The 21,337-nt window shown below is 40.7% G+C and overlaps 1 protein-coding gene and 2 non-coding genes across 3 annotated transcripts in view; all 3 read left to right on the forward strand.

Annotated features, from left to right (window-relative positions):
- LOC132497348 (histone H4) overlaps positions 1-21,337 on the forward strand; it is a 313,717-nt gene that overhangs the window by 258,414 nt on the left and 33,966 nt on the right. The window lies entirely within an intron of this gene.
- Positions 9,790-9,883, forward strand: TRNAI-UAU (transfer RNA isoleucine (anticodon UAU)). Its single transcript has 2 exons — positions 9,790-9,827; positions 9,848-9,883. It is a non-coding gene; the product is annotated as a tRNA-Ile (tRNA).
- On the forward strand, positions 15,337-15,418 carry TRNAS-GCU (transfer RNA serine (anticodon GCU)). Its single transcript has one exon. It is a non-coding gene; the product is annotated as a tRNA-Ser (tRNA).

Genomic DNA, 21,337 nt, shown 5'->3' on the forward strand with positions numbered 1-21,337 from the left:
TATAGCAATAACCTGCCAGTCTCATGTCCTTGACGTCGTGGTGAGGGACCTGGAAGTAGCAAATGATGGAATTTTTAGGGCTTTGCTAATGAAGGAAGGAAACCAGGAAACAGGGACCAGAGTAAACAAACGGAATAGCGGAAATACTCGCAAACCTAATCGAGTTATTAATTCTTCCCCAGTTTGGATGGTGTTCTTTCCTGTACTCCTAGGGTGCAGAACACACCCCTCATTTTGGCATTTATCACATTGTTGTGAACAGCTGCTTGCTCAGCGGTCCTCCCCACTCAATTTTATATTCCTTAAGGGCAGAACGCTCGGTATCTACAATGACTAATCTTACATTAAAAGTCTGCATGCGCGAATGAAGAGTTGAATGAGAAAAATGCCAGTGAGCAACAGGAAAACAATTTAATTTATGGTACACGTAGGCATCATGAGTCTGTGATTCCATGTTATCTCAACCCGGGTGTTTAATTGGAAGAGCAGTGGAGTGCCGTATACAGCAGCAGAATCCTAGTTTCCCGAATATAGGTTTGCGGCTCACAGTGGCTGTTTATGTGTTCAGGGGCTGAGGCTGGGCCTGTGTCCATTAAGTCTAAAGCCAGCGACAATCAGACGGTAGGGCTGGGCTGGAGCTAGTGGCTGAGAAGTAGGCTTTCTAAGTGAAGAGAATGTCTAGTCTGCTCATATAAAAGAAAAAGCTTAGTGAACCAAGTGCGCACCAGACTGATATATTTAATACCACTTAGTGGTTGGCTTCGAGTTTTTCATGCCAGTCATCAGGAGGACTTACAACACAATGCTTATAAAACTGTAAGACATCTAGCCCAAAGATCCCTCCCCAATCAAGGAAACTTTCAGTAATAGCTCTACAACAATTCAAACAACAGCCTTCAATTGGCTTAAATAAAGTGGATTTATTATCGCACATAACAAGTCTGGAAGGTAGAGAGGCTATGTGCCTCGATAACTTGGTGGCTCCAAGATGTTATCAGGACCAAGTTTTTTTGAATCTTTATGTTCTGTCATTCTCAATATATGGATCTCATACTCCAGCTGGTTTCCTTGCAGTACCTCAAACTCTCACAATATCAAGGTAAAGTCCAGAAAAAAAAAACAAAAAAAAAACCAGACTTCTTTACTGTATCTGTTGTTGAGAACAGTTTCTCTGATATGCTCCCCAGTGGATTTCCCCAAATTGGCTAAATTTGTATTATATATTCTCACCTAATCCAATTACTGCCAAGAATGTGACCACTGTGATTAATTAGATCAATCACAATTCTGCCTCAGGAGCTGAGAATTGGGCCCACCTCCTGCAAAGCCAAGGCAGTATAGAGAAGGTTATGTGAATAAAATCATGTTTCTGTTGGAAAGGAGGAATGGGGGCGCTGGTGTTGGTGACTGGTGGTGGAATAGGCAAGCAGTATTAGCTGCTATACCCTACACCATCCCCATATTTGGAATAAAATGAAATACTTCTTTAAAGCATTTTTATGAGCTCCATTCCTTACATTATTAACTCACATTAGACATAGATAAATTTCCAGATCTAACCATCATAAAAGGCATTTGATATACAGCTTATATTCAGTATTTGTATTCAGAGCAAGTACATTAATTGTACATGATGACATATTGACTTATAAATCAGAATTGTGTTAAGTTTGGCTATTAATAATGCCATACATCACCGATCTTCATGACTGCACAGTAAAATGACACTACAGTTTCTGAATTTGGAGTGTCAGAGGCCAATACATGTATAATAGTGTAAAGATCTGAAGCTCAACCTTAAATAGTTCCAAGACAGGGCAGGAATCTTAAGTTCCTAACTCTGGAAACCAGTAGTTTATGCTACCTAAACTTGTCTGTAAAGTATATAACACTCACTGGTCCCAGGCTTATTTTTGCAGCTTTTTAAATAACAGTTGGCAGTTTAAATTTGTTTCTTCATCACAATCTGTTCATTTCCAGAATAAGCATAGTTTAACGTTTTCTGTCTTAATGTTTACTCTCTATTCTTATCACTGTTCACGTAGAAGAAAATTGATATGGAAAAAAAAAGAGCAGACTTAGAGAGAGACTCTGCCTTTTACTGGAATATGTGAATTTGGACAAATCACTTTACGTTTTAGTCACCCCACTACCTTATCTGCAAAATGGGATGATACTTACTTTGCAGGTTTGTGGTGAGATTGAATTACACAAAGCAGGTAAAGTCCTGGCAATTATTTAGGCTGTCCATAAAAAGTAGCCGTCATTGATAGCAATGTCCAACTGCTTCCCAATCTTCTAAAGCTTAATCTTGATAACTCAAAAAGCATGTATTGAATATTCATTTACCGAGCAAAATGTGAAAACCTAAGGATTCACAGGTAAAGCTTAATCCAACTTCCTCAAAAAACTAACATCAAGTCAGGGAGACAAATCTAAATTCATAATTACAATACAACAGGAGAAAGGCTACTCCAGAAATAAGGAAGAAAATGTGCCAGCAGCATGGAAGTACAGCAATTAACTCTGGAAGGGAAGTCAGGGGAAGCTCTTCATGACATCGCATTTCAACTTAATCTTGAAGGGGAAACAAATTTGACTTTCTGAAGAAGGAGGAAATAAAGGGCCAGAGGGCTCCGTACTTGTATGACTAAAAGTCACAAAAGTTGCCTGGTATGTTTGAGGAAAGCAGTTTCATGTGGTAGAACTACACTTTTAATTGGCATGGAGAGGAGGAGCAGGAAAAGTGGCTGGAAAGGTAGCTTGATGGGGCACCCTAGGGGGTTCTGATATACTGGCAATATTGTTTTTTTCTAGATATGGTGGCTCATTTCTTATCCTTCCAACTGTACATATACATTTTAATACTTTTTGCATGTATGACATGTATGAGATGCATCACAATAAAAAATTAAAACATTTCGAAAGATAGGTTGGTGCCAATTTATAAATAACTTTATTTATCAAGATAAGGAATTTATCCTGAAGGCAAGAAGAAGGCAAAATAGGTTTTTTTTTTTTTTTTTTTTCCTTTTTGCGGTACGGTATGTGGGCCTCTCACTGTTGTGGCCTCTCCCGTTGCGGAGCACAGGCTCCGGATGCGCAGGCCCAGCGGCCATGGCTCACGGGCCCAGCCGCTCCGCGGCATATGGGATCCTCCCAGACTGGGGCACGAACCCGTATCCCCTGCATCGGCAGGCGGACTCTCAACCACTTGCGCCACCAGGGAGGCCCCAAAATAGGTTTTTAAGGAGAACATTCTCAGCTCTGTGTTTCAGGAAGATGGAGTTGAGCAGCATTTGTAGAGGTAGACCTCAGTCTGGGCAGGGATAACAAAGGCCTTGTCCGGATGACTAGGCATGAGGAGGGCTCAGAGAGGGGAACAAAGGTTTGGTTGAAGTGGAAAGGACAGGCTTTGATGATTCATTGAAAGTGATGAGCAAGGGGTTATTAGGTGAGTGCTTGCATTTATGGATCAGGAAATTCCTTTAACCTTTAATGAATAGTAAAAAACATAGTCTCCTGAAGGAAATGAGCTCCAATTCTAGTCCCCAAAGTCTCTCATGTAGCCCCGATTCTACCAGAACTTTCTTTGAGTCTATGAGCTACCCCTTTCATCTTTCCAATAAATTCACTTTTTGTCATTGTTGTTTGAGGTACTTTGGATAAGGTTTTGTTACCTGCAACAAAAAGAGTCCTGAACAATACAGTAGTGAATAGATTCCACTCATAAAATTCCCAGGGAACAGAAAATTTTTTATCAAAACTCAGGCTTCATAGGAGGAGAAAGATTTTTGTTACTGTTAAAAAATCTACTGCCAGGAGACCCCCAATACCGGTGAAAGGGTTGGGAGGTAGGTGCCTAGAGAATCTTCAAGGTGAGGAGAAATTTTTCCATTCCAAGTCTCCAAGGCCAAACACACTCAACCCTCCCCACACCCCAACTCTGTCTTCTCTCTTGTGAAAATTTAAGTTCCCAGAATCCTAATCCATATCTGAACAATGATTAATAACAGGCCAACGCTTTCCAGTCTTACACAATAATTAAACAAGAGTGTGTGTGTAGCTGTAAAGTCTTGAATTACAAGCTAGATGTGATTTTTCTTCTAAAATTAGCCTTCTCACCACCACTGAGGTTAGGCTAGCCATCTCTACCCGGTGTCTTTTCTGTGACTGTTATTGAGTTCCCATTGGCCACTGATATTTCCAAGGGTTTCACTTGGATTGGTTGTACTAAGACACACTGAAGCCAACAATGGTGGGAGCTGAACAAGCAGAGAATTCTTGAGGAAAGAATGATGATGTTGAAGATGAAAATGACCACAACACTTGATATTTATTATGAAATTTACAGTTTTTAAATGGGCTTAACAAATGAGAGTATGGTCTAGGGAACTAAAGTGCAGATTACTCTGTCAATCCCATTCTTTACTCCACCCACCCCCTGCCCTACTACAATCTATCTTACACTCTCTCTCTCACTCTCCAAGACATGGTTCTTACAGTATGTACAGGAGCAATGGATTCTATGTTTTCTATAAAGTCAAAATTCTAACATTGTAGAGTAGGAGCAGCTGCAATGAGCAAATGACATATCATTGCACCAAATCCATGTCCAAAAATTAACAGTACTCAAGAGAAATATTTGAAACCCACAAATATAATTGTTCTGAATTCAGGACCTACCCCCCAAACTCACAGAGCCCCCAAAACACTCACCAGATAAGAAAAACAGTGTGGTACTGAATGAAAGGATGAAAGAGGGGTAGATAAAGGCGATTTTCACGTCCTTGTAAAAGTTAGTTACTTTCAAAACATGCAGAGAGTGCAGCAGTAGTGCAAGGAGCACACAGATACCTGTTACTCAGAAAAAAGGTGGGGGGCAACAACCCATCTAGTTAACTTAGTCTATGGTCTTCAGGCTAATTCCCAAGACCTTAAGTTGTCTTTTTAACTCCCCATACACCATTTCTTTCCTTTTGTTGTCATTGTATTACCTTTTTTCTTAACAGTCCCTAAACAGTTTCTAAGAGGCTATGCCCAATGGACAACCACCCCAGCCCAGAACCAGAATGATTGAAGGAATCCTCTTTCTATTATCCCTTACCTACCATGAAGAAGGTGATTGTGAAGACAAAATAGTGTTTCTGGGTATCAGGAAGGGAATGAGGGAAGGCCAGGAGTATAAAGCTCAGGAAGAAGGAGAGAAGGAGGGTGCTGATCATGAAAATTCGACCAAATATGTAGCAGTCTGAATTGGGGAGGGAGAGGGGAGAAAGGCCAGGAGCTCCCTCTAGGGTCCCCTTCTTTCTGGGTCTGAATCCCCAGAACACTAAAGAAGCAGTGCAGAGACTTTAAGGTAGGAACCAATGGCAACTGGTGGGAAGCTTAGGGATGGAGGGAGAAGTAAGGTGCAAAAAGATCCAGAATAGTGATTCTAGCTGGGCTGGTATCCCTAGAGAGGCCTGATCCCCTGGCTCATTCTGAAATGAGCCAATGTTACTGATGGGAGTATAACTGCTTCCTTCAGGTGTACTGGGGCAGGAAAGGAGTCTGAAAGTTCTGGGAAGGTACAGGGTTGGAGCAGGGCCCTCCCTTTCAAGACCAGAACTTGTTTGATTTTGATGGTAGAATCCAACATTTGATCTCACCACTGCATATTGCGAAGAGGGCACTGAATAGGACTTGGGAATTGCTTGGGATTTCTATCCTCACCCAGGGAGAAAGGCTGAAGGCCCACCACAGAAGGGCAGAACCAGTGAAAATACAGATGAGGATAAGAATGTGATATGGCTTAACTATTCCACATTTCACACAAAAGGGAGCTGATTGAAAAAAGTTCCTTTGGGATTTCTCTCCACTCTTAAACACCCATATAAGTCCAACCTCCTTGCCTTTTCTCATACTCAGCTTGCAGAGCTCTCCCTCCTCATCTCCTAACCAAAGCCTCTCCAGGTCACAGACTGACCCTGTGTCCCTCACCAGCAAGAACTGAGATCTTTCTCCTTGATCTATACGTCTTCTCTGAACCACTTGTACACAACCATCCACAGCCTTGTATTGTTACTATGCTTTTCCTGGGTGTCCGGCTATCTTGTCTCATCACCTACACTAGAAGTCCCTGGAAAACAACAGCCCAACTTGTTAATCTCCCACCACTTTTAGCCTAGTGCTTTACATGTAGCAGGATCTCAGTGAATATCTGTTAACAGAAAGGAAAAAAACATAGCATAGACCAAATACATTCCCTAGTGATGTCAAGAGAAGTAAAAATTTTCTGATGCTCTGCAGCCTCAACATTCCCCTCCATCATCACTCCCCTCAAATCACAGCCCCCTTCCCCCCTTCTCTCACTGTTAACGATCCCAGCTTACCTTTCCTCTTATTTCTTCTTTTAATAGTTCTGTTTCAGCTTTCATCTTTTGATTATACTTGGTTTTCTACAACACCTTTTAACACAGAGGCCCATCCTAGTCTTCTCTTCAAGAGTAGAACATTGTGGTGCCTTCCTGTCTCCTCACTGGCAGAAACATTTAGTGACATCATAAGTATGTGAACTCTACATCCCAACAAAAATGTGAAATCCTATCCTGTTGGCCCGTTTTTTTAAAAAAAATATGTCATCTCCCAACCCCCTCCACCCAGCAAGGCCTTTGTTTTCTTTGATACATGTGTGCCTCAAAAGTTATGGCTTGTGTCCTTAGTTCTAACTTCTAATACAGAATAGGCAAGAGTACTGTATTCTCGTACAAGACTAAAGGACACTTGAGAGAGAAAATGAGATAATCAGGGAAATAACTGGGAAGATTTAAATGGAAATTAATTTTGTGTTAAGGGTACAGTGGTTCATACTACACCCTTCAATTCCTTCACCAGAATGATATTAAGACACATAATGCCTTCTGATCGCAACCTTACTGTCTAACACACTGCTTGGCAATGGTGGACATTCTGCCTGTTTGTTGATGAAGGAATTAACAAATAAATGAATAAATGCAAGTGAGACAGAAAAGAAGAGGGTTGCTAGGAACCTCTGTTTAAAATTTTCTTAAATGTAAGCTCTGGGAAGGCAGGAATTCTATTTGTCTCTTCTATTCACTTATGACTTCTGGCACAAGGCAGGTGCTAAATAAATATTTGTGGAATCGATGACTAATCCAGGAACAAAAGGATCATCCTAAGACAGAGGGTTGGCATATCTGTCAGTTTCCCACAACTGACTATTTTTGTTGTATGTGCATTATATACCAACATATTCCTAGGATAAACTAGGATGTTAGAGAGTGCAATAGTAATACATTTTCAGCTTAACACTATAGGTTTATGTGTCAATCAGTTAAACTATTAAAAGCGGATAGCATGATAATTTTATTGGCTGGGAAGAGAAGGACTATTTATGAAACCAGAGGTAACTCAACAAGGTAAAGTCTGCTTTTGACAATCATGTGCACATGGAAACCCAGCCCTGAGACTTAGAAAGAGTAGATATTGCAAGACAATATCTTTAAGTCTCAAGGTTGGTGGGGTCCCCTTTGAGGAGAGCACCATATTTTCTCCTGAGCTTTGAACTGACCCCAGAAAACAAAGTATACAGGCAAATAGATTTCTGTTGATATCAAAAAAGGAATAAATGGAAACTATAAATATATTTAGCAAGCAAATTGTTTACTGTAAACAGTGGGTCACTTACTCTTTCCCTTATAGACAACTTCTCAGCCTACACATTAAAAAATTAATTAATTAATTACTCCACATTCACTTGAAGGCACACACTCCCTTAAATAAGATGACAGTTCTTTGTTTAAAATGACTTGGAAAAGGAATCAAGTAGGAGAAGCTAGAGACAGAGAACCTCAATTCAAGCCCTAGTTTTGCCACTTACTTTTTGCTAAGTCACTTCTTCTTCTTTTTTTTTTTTTTGTGGTATGCGGGCCTCTCACTGTTGTGGCCTCTCCCGTTGCGGAGCACAGGCCCCGGACACGCAGGCTCAGCGGCCATGGCTCACGGGCCCAGCCGCTCTGCGGCATACGGGATCCTCCCGGACCAGGGTACGAACCCGTGTCCCCTGCATCGGCAGGCGGACTCAACCACTGCGCCACCAGGGAAGCCCTAAGTCACTTCTTGTAGTAAGAGATTGCTGCTGAATTTGCTGAATGTAATAGCAATATTGCACTCATATAAAGAAAAGAAAGTGAAATCAAAGAAAAAGAGTTCTTATCTCTAAGGCGTACAAACTGAAGAATTTAGGGTGAAATGATATGTCTAGATTTTACTTCCACTCCCACCTCCAACCGCCTACCTCCAACACAAAAATAGTACTGGAAAGACAGAAGAAACAAGATTGGTAAAATGTTGATGATCGTAAGACCGATTACATGGGAGTTCATTATCTAATTACGTCAACTTCATTGTGTTTGAAATTTTCATAATAATACATTTAGAAATATAAATTTGACATCTCAGTCACTTAAAAGGCTAGAAGCTAATTTCTTTTTCTTTTGTAAACACTCTGCTCACATGACTGAAAATGCTGCCTGCTCTCTATCATATTCAATTGTGCTCACTGATACATTTTTTAAATTGTATGACTTTTCAGGCTCTCTCAGATATAAACTCCACAAGAGATTGACTGTTTTGTTCATTTACACTTATCTTTTATTAAACACAGTAAGTGGTCAGAGAATATTGTTTATATATTATTTCAATAAAAAAAATCTACCCCTGTAGGATTGCTGTAGGACTAGACTGAGAAAATAAATGTAAAAGTATTAAAAAAAAAAAGAAGCCCTGTATAAATTCTACTTCAAACCATCATCATAATTATTATTGGAAATTTGAATCCTTTGCTCCATTTTTAAACATTATAGCAAAATTTGACACTAGCATTGCTCCATGGAGATCCCTATTATCTCATTAAGAAAATTAAGTAACTTAAAGAAGTGACTAGAATGAAACTAAGTGTTTTAAGGAATCTCCTAGGACAGTATAAAAATTTATACACCAGGTAGTTTGTATTCTTGCCCAAATTTAAAATCTAGCAGCACACAGGCAGAATGAGCTATCGTTGCGCATATTTGAAACTATATGCTTGGATTCGGAATAAAAGTCAACTAGGTCACAGCAGGTCGATGATACAAATGCGTTTTAGGTTCAAATACTGCTTTCTGAAGCTATCCAAATAGTACATTTAAAAAACGTCAAAAGACATTCAATAAGAGGTATACCTTGGGGGTAGATTGTCTTCTAACTCGTGAAAGATTACCACCAAACTAAAGAGCACTAAGCAAATGTGCTCTTGGAAGCCCACAGGAATTCTGGATGCTCACACACTCTGAGATAGCCTGCAACGGCTTCGTGGCCCTCCCACATTCACCCCCTTCCCAGGCTCAGAGAGCAAGCCTCCCTCCGACGCACCGAGGAGAAGCATCCCGGAGAGAGACAAATGGAAAGGCCCCGGGACCCACACAGCAGCAGAAGTCTCTCCCGCCTACTCTGCCCACTGAAAGTCCTCCTTGGAATGCTCGAGGAGGTCAGAGTCTCCCGAGTGTCTGCACTTTTCGCGGTCGTCTTGGAAGTATCCGCCCCCGTTTCCGCTAGCAGAGCACCCTCCGTGTCTTCAGGATTGGTGGCCGGGTGGGGTCTGCACCTGACCACAGTCCGCCTTTGTGCGCAAGATGCAGTTGCGGGACTCCGGGAAGGATGGAGGTACTTGGACCTTTGCGACCGGAGAAAAACTCTGAATATTCCTGCATAGGCCACGTAATGCGTGACCGGAAGGAAAATATAGGAGCTCCAGTGGCGCAATCGGACAGCGCGCGGTACTTATATGGCAGTATGTGTGCGAGGGATGCCGAGGTTGTGAGTTCGATCCTCACCTGGAGCATCATTTTCCAATCGGAGATTTAACATCTCTTGAAGAGACCCTTTCCCCTTTGCTTTTCTGTCTACTACACCATCTTCGATGTGTTTGTTTGAATTTGTCCTATAGCATTTATTCTTACCGCTCCCTTAGCGCCAATTAGCGTCAAGCAATTACCGACTGAATGAATCTTTTGTGCTGCAGTGGGTTAGCTTCTCTAATTCTTTATCTCCACCTTGTCTTGCAAGTTGATCTCAAATAAAGAACATTTCCTGACGCCCCCCCCGCCCACCACCACCACCCCGTCTCACTTTGCTCTTATGACCACCATTCCTCAGGGATCCCCTGGTGCGTACTTAGAAATCGCTAAGTAACTTCCCAGAGGTGATAAGCATTGAACTCCATTAGAGGGAATCAAAAGTGGGAACTTGCATGGAGTTCCTGCTTGATTAAAGCTCTGGTTTGGGGGGAAAATAAAATACTGTTTTCTGAAAAGAGAGTCACCTGTAGTATTTTTCCCACATTTAATTTCACCCTGATGAACTAACAACCATGCAGCTTTTATCAACTGAGAAACAAAACCTGGCATCCTCAAATGATCCAACTGTCTGGGCCTGGAAAAGGATGAGGGATAATGAGGCCCAGAAACCAGAAATCTGTAGAACAACATTACAGGAAAAAGCATATTGTTGTGAGTGGTGTAGGTAGGAAGTAGGTAATGATTTTGACTTAAAAATATGCTCCCCCTTCCACAAGGACACAAGGAGTATGCCTGGTCATACATCTTATCACATGCCTCCCTACTTCACCCCAAGAGGGTGAATTGAACTAAGTAATTTAGAGTACTTTTCCTAGCTGTAAATATTATCCCATACTTGAACGCATGTATGTCCCACCCAGGACAGGTCACAGAAGGTGCATGTAATAAAGCTAGGTCCAGAGAACTCTCTCTTGAGGTCTGGATTCCTAAATATGTCCTGCATGTACCAGGACATTGTCCAGTCACAGAGTCATCTCCCTGGGAAAGGTAGGGAGGTCCCATCCAGAAAAGCACCAGATAATAAAGTGTATACTTTATCACTTCATAGCTCCTGCTAAGCCACGAGAGTATCTTGGAAGTATATATTTAGGTTATATGCAGTATTTTGTATCATACTAGACATTTTGTTTTATTTAATATGATTTTAATTCCTTATATTTAAAAACTTAACCATTGCACCCATTGAAACATAAACTGAAGCACATTAAAATTTATAAGGGTTTATTTGAGCAAGCACCCATTCAAATTAAGGAGTGCCAGACAAAAAGTGGTTAGGAGGCTCTGCAGGCAGAAGCTAGAGGGAAGACTTTTGTAGAGATGTCAGAAGCAAAGCAAAGCAATTATTTGATTGGCTATAGCTTAAGACTGCTTTACATGGGAAAGCCTAGCTGGCTCATTGTGATAAGCTGTTCTTAAATTTCATTTTCTCAGATTCCAGTTTTGGTTTGCTTACCTAAGCTACCAAGGCATTTAGAGCCATCTCAGTCTAATGGTCTCCTTGTTTAATTACTTTAACAAAGCCCTACGAAATTGTGTTTTCCTTTTACAGAATAGTATAAAAACATACAGTAAACATACATTGTAAACTTAGTAAAATAAAATTGGGCTTTATAAAATTAGAAACTTACATGAAAAGAGTAAATATGGTGTCTTAGTTGGTTTGGGCTACTATAACAGAAATACATAGACTGGGTGGCTTGTAAAAAAAAACCCAACATTTATTTCTCACAGTGCTGGAGACTGGAAAGACCAAGATTAATACACCAGCTGATCAGGCATCTGGTGAGAGCCTTCTGGTTTTGCTGACTTCCTACATAGTGGAAGGGGCAAGCAAGCTCGCTGGGGCCTTTAAAAACATTTTTTTATTGGGGTGTAGTTGATTTAGAGTGTTGTGTTAGTTTCCGCTGTACAGTGAAATGAATCAGTTATACTCTGGGGCCTTGTAAATGAAGGCAGAAATCCCATGCATGAAGGCTCTGCCCTCATTAGCTAATCATCTCCCAAAGGCCCCACCTCCTAATACCATCACCATGACCATTAGATTTTCAAAATATAAATTTTAGGGGGTCACAAATATTCAGACCATAGCACATAGAAAACAAAGTAGTTCTACTAATATATATTTTCAAATGCTTTTTTTTTGAGAAAAAAAATGTAGTCAGAGCATAATATAGTCAGAAAATAATGAAAATCAGATATCTTAAAGTTTATATGATTCTGTCAAGGCTCCACTTAGGCTTCAATTCTAATCCTTAAAAGCTTCTATAATTACAGAGAACAAAATAAATATATGCACCACGGCCTTCTTTTTTTCCTCATTAAGTGTCATCACTTGCTCTGGATTTGTTCCCCACAACTGTGCCCTTGTCTTGGGTGTTGTAGAATGGTAAACAACCTCATAGAGAAAAAACATGAATGTTTTGACTACCTCCTTTTAACACATCCAGTTATTCCTGGCTTTGAATCTGCCTCAAAAGCCGCTGACCCAAAAGGTGGAAAATGCGGGTATCGATCCTACTACCTCTTGCATGCAAAGCGAGTGCTCTTCCACTTGAGCTAATTCCCCTCCACCTGCAAGTTAGCATCATCGATGTCATCTCTATAGCCATATGTCTTTCAGGCCCTCTAGGATCCATTGGTGATTTTATGTCCACCAAGGCCAAACTGTATGGAATAGAGGTGGGACAACTCATAAGCAGCCTCGTGCAGGAATCCCCGACCACCGAGCAAAGGAGAGTGAAAAACAGCTAGACCTGGAAGGTCGCTCTAGGAAAGCTCTAGCTTCGCCCTATTTTAACTTCCTGGACCTCTCCGCAGAGGAAGAGGAAGCCCTGAGCAGGACCACCGACTCATCACTTGGCTCTCTCCAAATGCTCTGCGCTCCTCTTATGTAATAAAAGGAGAGCTATCACTGAATAGAGAAGTTTAGAGACTTCTGCAGGTGTAAAGAAGAGCAAAGCTCCAGCACAGCCTCACAGTCCAGGCTTTTCCACATGTGGCTTCTGAAAAAATATGAGCTACTCTCACACATTTTCCCCAAAGAAGGTATTTTGATTTTCCCCAAATACATCGCTACCAAATACGGGATGCAGCCAGAGTGTGAGTGGAAGAGTGCAGGGGAGGCTGGTGAGAGAGGGCAGAGGTCTATTGCCAGGGTGTAGGTCATCGATAGTTATTAAAGGGTTTTAATCAGGCTTATAGTATGCTCAGGGTGCCAGTTTACAGTCTTGATGTCTGGGTAGACAGTGGGCTGAAGCTGGCATGCTGATTACTTAACTAGGAGACCTCTGACATCCACAGAGCATGGCCAGAGAGTGAGATAACTCAGTCAGGTTTTGAGAGTTAAGTCACCATGAGAATAGTTGGACCGGATGCCTAAAAAGGGAAGAGATGGATGAAGGCAATGAGGAGCAACTTTAGTCTTGATTTTAAAATGCAGGAGTGTAAGAGAGTGGCAGGGCAGACTATTAGGAGGGTAGTAGTCTTGAACTTGCAAGCTTACGTTACTCAAGCCTTGCACTTTTGTAGAAATCTACTGAGAATAATTTTGCTTCTTGTTTTACACATAGACCATCTCATTTTAAACAGTGAAATCTAGAAGCATTCCTACTTTGTAGACTCTTAATGGCAATAGAAAATAAATGGAAACACAAGTAATAGACAATAGCAGCATAAACAAACAAACAAAAACTATTGTTCTCTCCACAGCTGTTCCTGAAAATAGTGGCAGAATTGGCTGATTGAAAACTATTTATTGAACAAATTATACCGATAACTTCTAGAATTTTGAAGATGAATGAACACACTCTTTATCTATTAAAGATTCTTATTGAACAGATGAAAGGAAACACAAAATAATATAATGCCTGAGATTAACCTCACAATAATATGGAAAACCAGCTTGGCAAAATGTTGATAATTGTTGAAGCATATGTGATGCGTACTTGGAGATCCTTGACTCTTTCCTATTCTCTCAATAATTTCTTTTGGGACTATGATTAGATATATGGTAGAACTTCTTTCCTAGCCTTCATTTTTCCTATTCCTCTTTCCTAATTTCCAACTACCTGCATCAGTGGATAGTATTTTACATAGTTCCCTCAAATCTAACTTCCAGTTTCCTAATTCTCCCTTCTGCTCTATCTAATGTGCCATCTAATAAATCTGTTTAAGTATACATTTTCAGTGTTTTAATTTTCAAATTCCTCTTTAATAATTTCAAATACATGAGATTTAGTGCATTACTTTCCCAATGATTCACCGCCCCTTCCTGTGAAAGGCCTATTTTTGACAAATTTCCTGTTAATTATATTGTCCTTCCTTGTGAAAGTAATATAATTCCTTTACCCTTTGCTATCAGAACTGACAACAGGATGAATCATATGATTGCTTTGTATGCTTCCTTGCCTTTGCTCAGGCCCTTTCTTCAGTCTGGGACAACCTCATTCTTCACCACCGCTAGAAAACATGCTCCTCAAGACTCACCTTCAATATTACCTTCTTTTCCTGGGCATTTATGATCAATCTGATTAGTCAGAATTAGCTCCTATTCTTGTTCGTTCATCTGTCCGTTGTGTTCATTCTTATGAAACAACGAGATGGAGCTGAACACTCTTTTATTCCCTCTTTCTTCCTTCGAATTATTTTCTCACTAGTGTTGAGTTTCTTGACGTTTTCAGTACCAGAACGCTTGGAAAACCTAGTAAAAGTTGGACAAACTCTCCCTAGAAAACACACAGGTTCTGGTGGGGCGCGGGGGCCGTGGAGGAATCAGAATTCGTGGTTCCTCCGATGCGGATGACCCGGGAGGAGAGCCCCACGAAGTTAAAGATTCTTCTCTATGCAATTTCACCCGAAAGTATTGTAGAAGCGGCAATAACACGGAATAGAAATTGAGCCCTATTCAGATCTGTCGTCTAATTTTCCAGACTGCCTCATTAACCACGAATTAGGGGTCCACATTCGCCAGCTCCCCTGACAGCGACTCCAGTGGAACCGGCTCTGGGAAGCTCTGCCCCTGCGGACAGCCGGCCACGCTCTCGGGCCGCGGGCCCAGGCTCCCCTGAAGAGGGACGGTGACAGCAAACTGGTTCAGCCCAGGTTGGCCGCGTCACGCCCACCGCCTGCCAGGACCTGACGCTGAGGCGCCTCCTGCCGGGGACCAGGCAGCCCGAGAAAGGGGAGTGAAAGCCCAGGCAGATGTGTTTCTACCACGTCTCAACCAATTTTATGACTCCTGTGAAAGCTAAGCCCGTTTTTTGCCCCCGTCACAGCTTTTCCATCCCAGTTCCTTGTCCATTCGTGTGGAAGCTAGCCACCTCCACGTCTCCCAGACGTCTCTCTAAGCCGTCTCCTAAGCGTCTTTCTCTCCGGGGTAACCAGCGAGTTCCCTAGTATAAACTCTGAAATAAAACACGCCGAGGGGTCTTTGTAAGTGGACGAGGTGGCCGAGTGGTTAAGGCGATGGACTGCTAATCCATTGTGTTCTGCACGCGTGGGTTCGAATCCCATCCTCGTCGGGGGTGCGCTTTTGGTGTGAAGAATTGGGAGTGTTTTCGAAAGTTTACTAGCATTTCCAGTTATGCTCTCTTTAAGTATTTGTTCAGTATTCTGAGTTTGGCCTAATGAGGTCTGCCTACCTCTCTACTTTCTATGAGCTCTGTCATGTTTCACTCCCCTCTGTAAGTGTGCACGCTCTTGCATTTAAGGTGCTGACTTCTTATAACAGGTTTTGCAGATTATTCTTCAACTCTACCATAACATACTGTTCTCTTGATATTTAACAGACTTCTTGAAGGAGCTTTTGTTTTCAATCAACTCGTATCTAGGAGAATTAATTGGTTAAGGGCTTTGAACTTTATGGATCTTTTTAACAATCGACCAATTTTGTTTCCAAATTTTTTGTTTCTTTTTCCAACACCTCCACTCATACTTGAGTAAGCCAGATTCTTCAGTACAAAGGACAATCTAGTTTCACAATGATTTTAGTATTTTATATTTATATAACAATAGAGTATAGGTTATGTATGTATAAATGTTTGAGGTCTATCCAATTAGGAGAATGACTGGAGGATTTTTTCCCTCCTCAAATTTCAATTACATTATCTTAGTTTTTCCAATGACATTATCTTCTCTTTTAAAATTATTATCTTAAAAAATTATTTAGTAAAAATATTTTTCCAAACTCTTCCTTTTTGAAAAAAAAAAGTAAAAACATTTTATTTTGGCAATTTTAAAACATATTGAAAATTAGACATAATGTAAAAAGTATCTGCAAACTCAGCTCAGAGCTTCAGTTATCCCCTCTATTGCCTGGACTCGCCTATGAGTCTCCTCCTGGTCTGCTTTTCCCAATTCCTCTCTTTGGGAAATTAACCTCTCATCAGGAAACTGAAACTTGGCAGCCCCTCTTCCACATCCCCTAGAGCAGTTACCACCTACAAACTTCATTAGGCTTGCTTGCAAACCTATTTAGAGTCTTTGGTAATTTATGAAGAAGAAAAAAAGAAACTGCATTAATGGGAAAGGAAATCTGAATATATGACTCTTTGATGAAACACTTGGCTTCACAGAAGCAAGTGCTCTGTGGAAAGCCAATCTGAAGCAAACATTTTTCTTTCAAATAAAAGTACTCCAGTGTATAGTATCATTTTTGGTGAAAATCATATCTAGGTTGTGGTTTATAGCAGTGCAATAAGGCAGTGTGTTTTTATACTTAAAGATGGTGGTTTCTGGCTGACTGCAATGAACCTTTCCAAACTTCTCATTTTTTTTTTTATCTTTCCTCCCTCATCTTCATACCCCAAATGATTCTTTCTCCTTGTCATTTCTCTCTACATTTTTAATGCTTGTCCCAAAGAGCAACTGGAAGAGAACTTTATCTTACATTACTTACCAACCCTGTATGATATATATTTTAACTCATTCACTCATTCTCACATTCACTCAATAATTACTTCTTGAAGGTGGAGGATTCGGCCCTGGTGATGATGCGATGAACCAAGTGCTCCTGCCGTCATCAATCTCAAGGGCTCTAAATCTAAACCTAAAACAAGTCATTGGAAGTGTTAGGGGGGAAAAAAAAAGAAAGAGAGACAAAGTGTTAGGAGGGTTTACAGAGGCATTGGAAGAGCAGAGGGTTGTGTACTATTGGAAAGTATTCAAGGAGAGAACAAGTTGGCTTCTTTAAGGTATGGAGAGCAAGGAAGGAAGGGGTGGAAGTAAGATTTGCTGAAGGTCATTTGAACCCTGAGAGGAAAATGTCCAACACATACGGGCTTTCTGAACATGGACCTACTGCTACCTCAGTGTCTTCCTTTACGACTCATAGACATTAATCTGAAGAACTGATGAAAACCCTCATCTTCCTGTGTTCTACATTGATCTGAGAAAAACCAGAAGCTTATAAAATATTCCTGTCTCTACGAGCCGCACGTGTTTCCTGCTTTTTACACTGCCTACACACTAAGTTCTGTAACTGGAGGAGGCCAGTGTCCAACTCAGCTTCTGCTGCTCACTGCCAGAAAGGCTCATATTGGAGAGACAAGTGTTGGTGGAAAAGGAAAAGTTGCTTTATTCAGGAGGCCAGCAACCTGGGGAGATTGTGGACTCATGTCCTGAGACCATCTCCAAGTTACCAGTTAGAGGACAAAGGTTTTAAAAGGGAGTGTCAGGGGTGCACAGGTGGGGGAACTAGGTGCAGAAGAGCACAGTCAGCTCTGATAATCATCTCGAAACTGGTCGTGGGGTGGTCTGGTCAGCATCCTCTGATGGTTTTATGTGCAATTAATCTTCTATTCCAAGTTCAGCCATCTTCCACCACTTTAAGGTGAGTCCCTGGAATTCTTAAACAAGCAAGATTAATTCTCACCTAGTTAACTAGTCATTATCTAAGACATGTCAGGGTCAGCAAGAAAGGAAAACATATGTAAGTTAAAAAAATCCGTGCTGCTCAAGATAGAGCATCTTATGCTATGGCTACAGTTCTATAAAGAACCCACGACGCACTTACCACAAGAAGAGAAATTTTGGGGAACATGGGTATTGATCCTCCTGTTTCGTGCCCGTTGTCGTCTACCATTTGAACTATTCCTCCCGAGTACCAGTTGTATCCCTTAATTTCAGAGTGTTAGACGCCACGTCCCACCAGAACTTTCCAGGCAAACTCCCTCCCTTGGAAGCCTTTGCCTGACTTGGGTTCAGTCTCAGTACCATACAAACCCATCTGGACTTAAGGGGGCTTTAAGTCTTTAAAAAGGAGGGCTCGGCCAAGGCCAAGGCGATCCTTCATTGCTCAGCACTTAGCAAAGTGAAGGTGGCAGCAGGAAAGCTCTGATTCGCTAGTTTCAAGATCCTGAATTGTAAGGAGGAGCAGAGAGCAAACAGGTCCCAGCTACGGAAGACCTTGCTGGTTACTTCTGGGCTAAATAGTGCTGCAGACCCCAAAGGCTCTATTTACAATTTACAATAATATTTATAATATTATAATATTTACAATTGTAGTTGTAATGTGATTGTGGCCAATGTGTCCGGAGGGTGGAGGCGGTGGCTCTGTGGCTTCCTGTCGTTTCTGTCTTCCAGTTCCTCAGTCTCCACGAGACTCTGCTTCCCTGCCAGGTCAGACCCAAGCTCCCCTGCCAGGTCCCGGCAGGCTTCGGAGAGCTGTAGAGTCCCCTCAAGCCTCAGCCTTCCAGAATGTGGCCCTTGAGCCTTTATATTTAATATAAAAAATGTGCAACATACACTCAAATACAGAAGAATGTAATGACTTACGACAACCACGGGTCCATCCCTCAGCATCCGTCAGTAACATAATGGCAGTCCTTTTCAAGTATCCTGTCTGTTTTTTCCCTACCACGCTAGAATATTTTAAAGTAAATTCAGGATATTATTTTATTCCATAGTAAATACTTCAGGATACATTGCTAATACATACTACAAAATAATACTATGCCAATATCACACCCAACAATTACACTAATTCTTTAATAACACCTAATACAAAGCAGACCTTCAGTAATCTTTGTAACTATATTGTTGTTATTAGCAGCAGTAGTCATATGATTTATTTGAAACAAGACTCCAGAAAGATCCAACAATGTGTTCTTTTCAATTGTCTCTTAAGCCTCTTTAACAAGTGTCTGTAAAATTTTCACTCCTCTTTTTAAATTTCATATCATTTACTTTTTTCTGAAACCAGCACTGTTGTGCAACAGAACTTTTGACATCTGAATATTATTCATTCCCATGATGTCATTAAATATGCTGTCATCCCCCATATTTCCTGTAAATTCAAAACTAGATATATAAACTTGATTGGATTCAGTGTGATGTTTTGGTTTTGTTCAGGTCCAGACATGAAGGAGGCATATTTTCCATTAGCGGCTTATGAAATAGGTGATCTAGTTATGATCAACATGACTATGGCAGTTCAGGATGCTCTTTGGAAACATGAAAATCCTGGAAGAGGTTTTAGAGCAAAGCCACCTGCAATGCAGAAACTAATTCAGAAACAGTTCCCAGATTGCTTGTGATTCCAGCTAGAGATATGCACGTGGGAATGGATCTTAAGGGTGCAGGATCAAGCTGAAAGTAATATAAAGTTAGATCAGGTAAAATATATTGATATGGGGCCACTGAGCAGAGATTATGAATTCAAAATTTTAACTTGAGGGCCTAGGAATGACTCTAAAAGTTTTCTATGTTTGTTGATTAAAAAATAGACCCACATATGGCCTACACTAAATGAAGTTGAAATCTCAGGACCTTCTTACTATACTGTAGAGGGAAGTACCCAAAGTCTTAGGGATGCTAGAGACAATGTTTATGTTGGTTCTGTTCATCCAAACCAAGGGGTTCCAGAGGAATGCCTTTCACCATGGCTGTGACTAGTAAATTCATGAGGATAGCCCCAGCATAAAAGAAGAGCTCTATCGTGGGTCTTCCCTATTGTACTGGAATCCCTAAACATAATGGTGATGACTGGAACTCAAGATGACAGGGGCCAGTGGTAGCACTTAATCATCAAAGACAAAGTGGGTACGATTACAGATGTTAATCAGAATAGGCTGACTGACAGAAATCTTTGGTAATGACTGGTTGATCATGGTGTCTGTAGAGCTGAAACATATGAGAGGTCTACTGAAGTCTTACTTGAACTGTATAAGGAGAAAAGCCTCAGATCTGGTGAACAGAAATCTGACATGAATCACTAAAACAGATCATCAATCAATTCCCAGACTTGAGCCAATTCACAGATCTGGAACGCCTGGGATGAAGGAGAAGACTGGAACCCATCCCTGCTACACTGCCAAAATTGTATACTGTTAATCTACCTCTCAGCCTTCCCCAGAAGGACCTGCAGTCATTTACTAGAGCACTATGTAATGGGAAAGGAAATGTAATCAGTATTTTCAGAGATTAATAGACACTGGCTCTGAATTGACAATATTCCTGAAGATCCATAGTGTCATTGTGGACCACCAGTTAGAGTAAGGGATTTTATAGGATCAGGTGATCAATGGAGTTTTGTCTCAGGTCCATCATTTCTTGTAAGAAAGTCACTGTCGTTTGAGAATTTTTGTTCCCTTATAGGTAAAACTATTGCTTTTCTTGGGCCATCTACAAGATTTTTTCTATGTTTTAATTTTTACAAACCTGATTATGATTGGCATGAGTATAAACAGTTTTGAGTTCTCTGAGGTTTTTTAAATCTGGAGCTTTATGTCTTTCACCAAATTTGAGATTTTTCAGCCATTATTTCCTTTAATTTCATGTGTGATTTCACAGGAAAAATTGATGCAGAGTTCATCGTCTTACTTCTTTCCTACTGGTAACAAAAATTATAAATACATGAAAGGTAAGAGGCAGTTGACATGTCCACCAGCCATAGCTGTGTGTTCTAAAATTATTATCAGTTTCTGCCTCCTACCTGACACTCCTTTAGATATGTAACAGTTTAGTCATGTGTTCTTCTATTTTAAGTTATTTTCTTTTTAAGATTCTAGAGTTAATTTAGATTTCTAAATTCAATTCGAATTTTTAAGAGGTAAGCACAGAATAGCACTTATTTGGAGAACTCAAATTTCAATCTACCATTAACCTTTTTGTGCCAGCAATCACACAACATCTCCTTATTTATATAGATACTTCCTGTCTATTCTTAGTGCTCAATAATCTTTTCTTCATGATTAAATTTTAAAATGATGCTCTTAATTTCTTCCAGGCTCTTATATCCCTTGCTTTTCCAACAATTACCAATGACCAACTTGGAGAGTGTTTTTTCTTGTTCTCCATGCTAGATATTAGGAAAAGGTTGTGAAACGTTCACAGGAAAGCTATGAAACTAAGGTAAATAACATAGCCCTTGCCTTCAAGCAGGCCACAGTAATATGAGGAAAATAAGCTCTTAAACAAATTTACTATAACATAGCTGAGTT

Source organism: Mesoplodon densirostris, chromosome 10 (assembly GCF_025265405.1).
Source record: "Mesoplodon densirostris isolate mMesDen1 chromosome 10, mMesDen1 primary haplotype, whole genome shotgun sequence".
Lineage (NCBI taxonomy): Eukaryota > Metazoa > Chordata > Mammalia > Artiodactyla > Ziphiidae > Mesoplodon > Mesoplodon densirostris.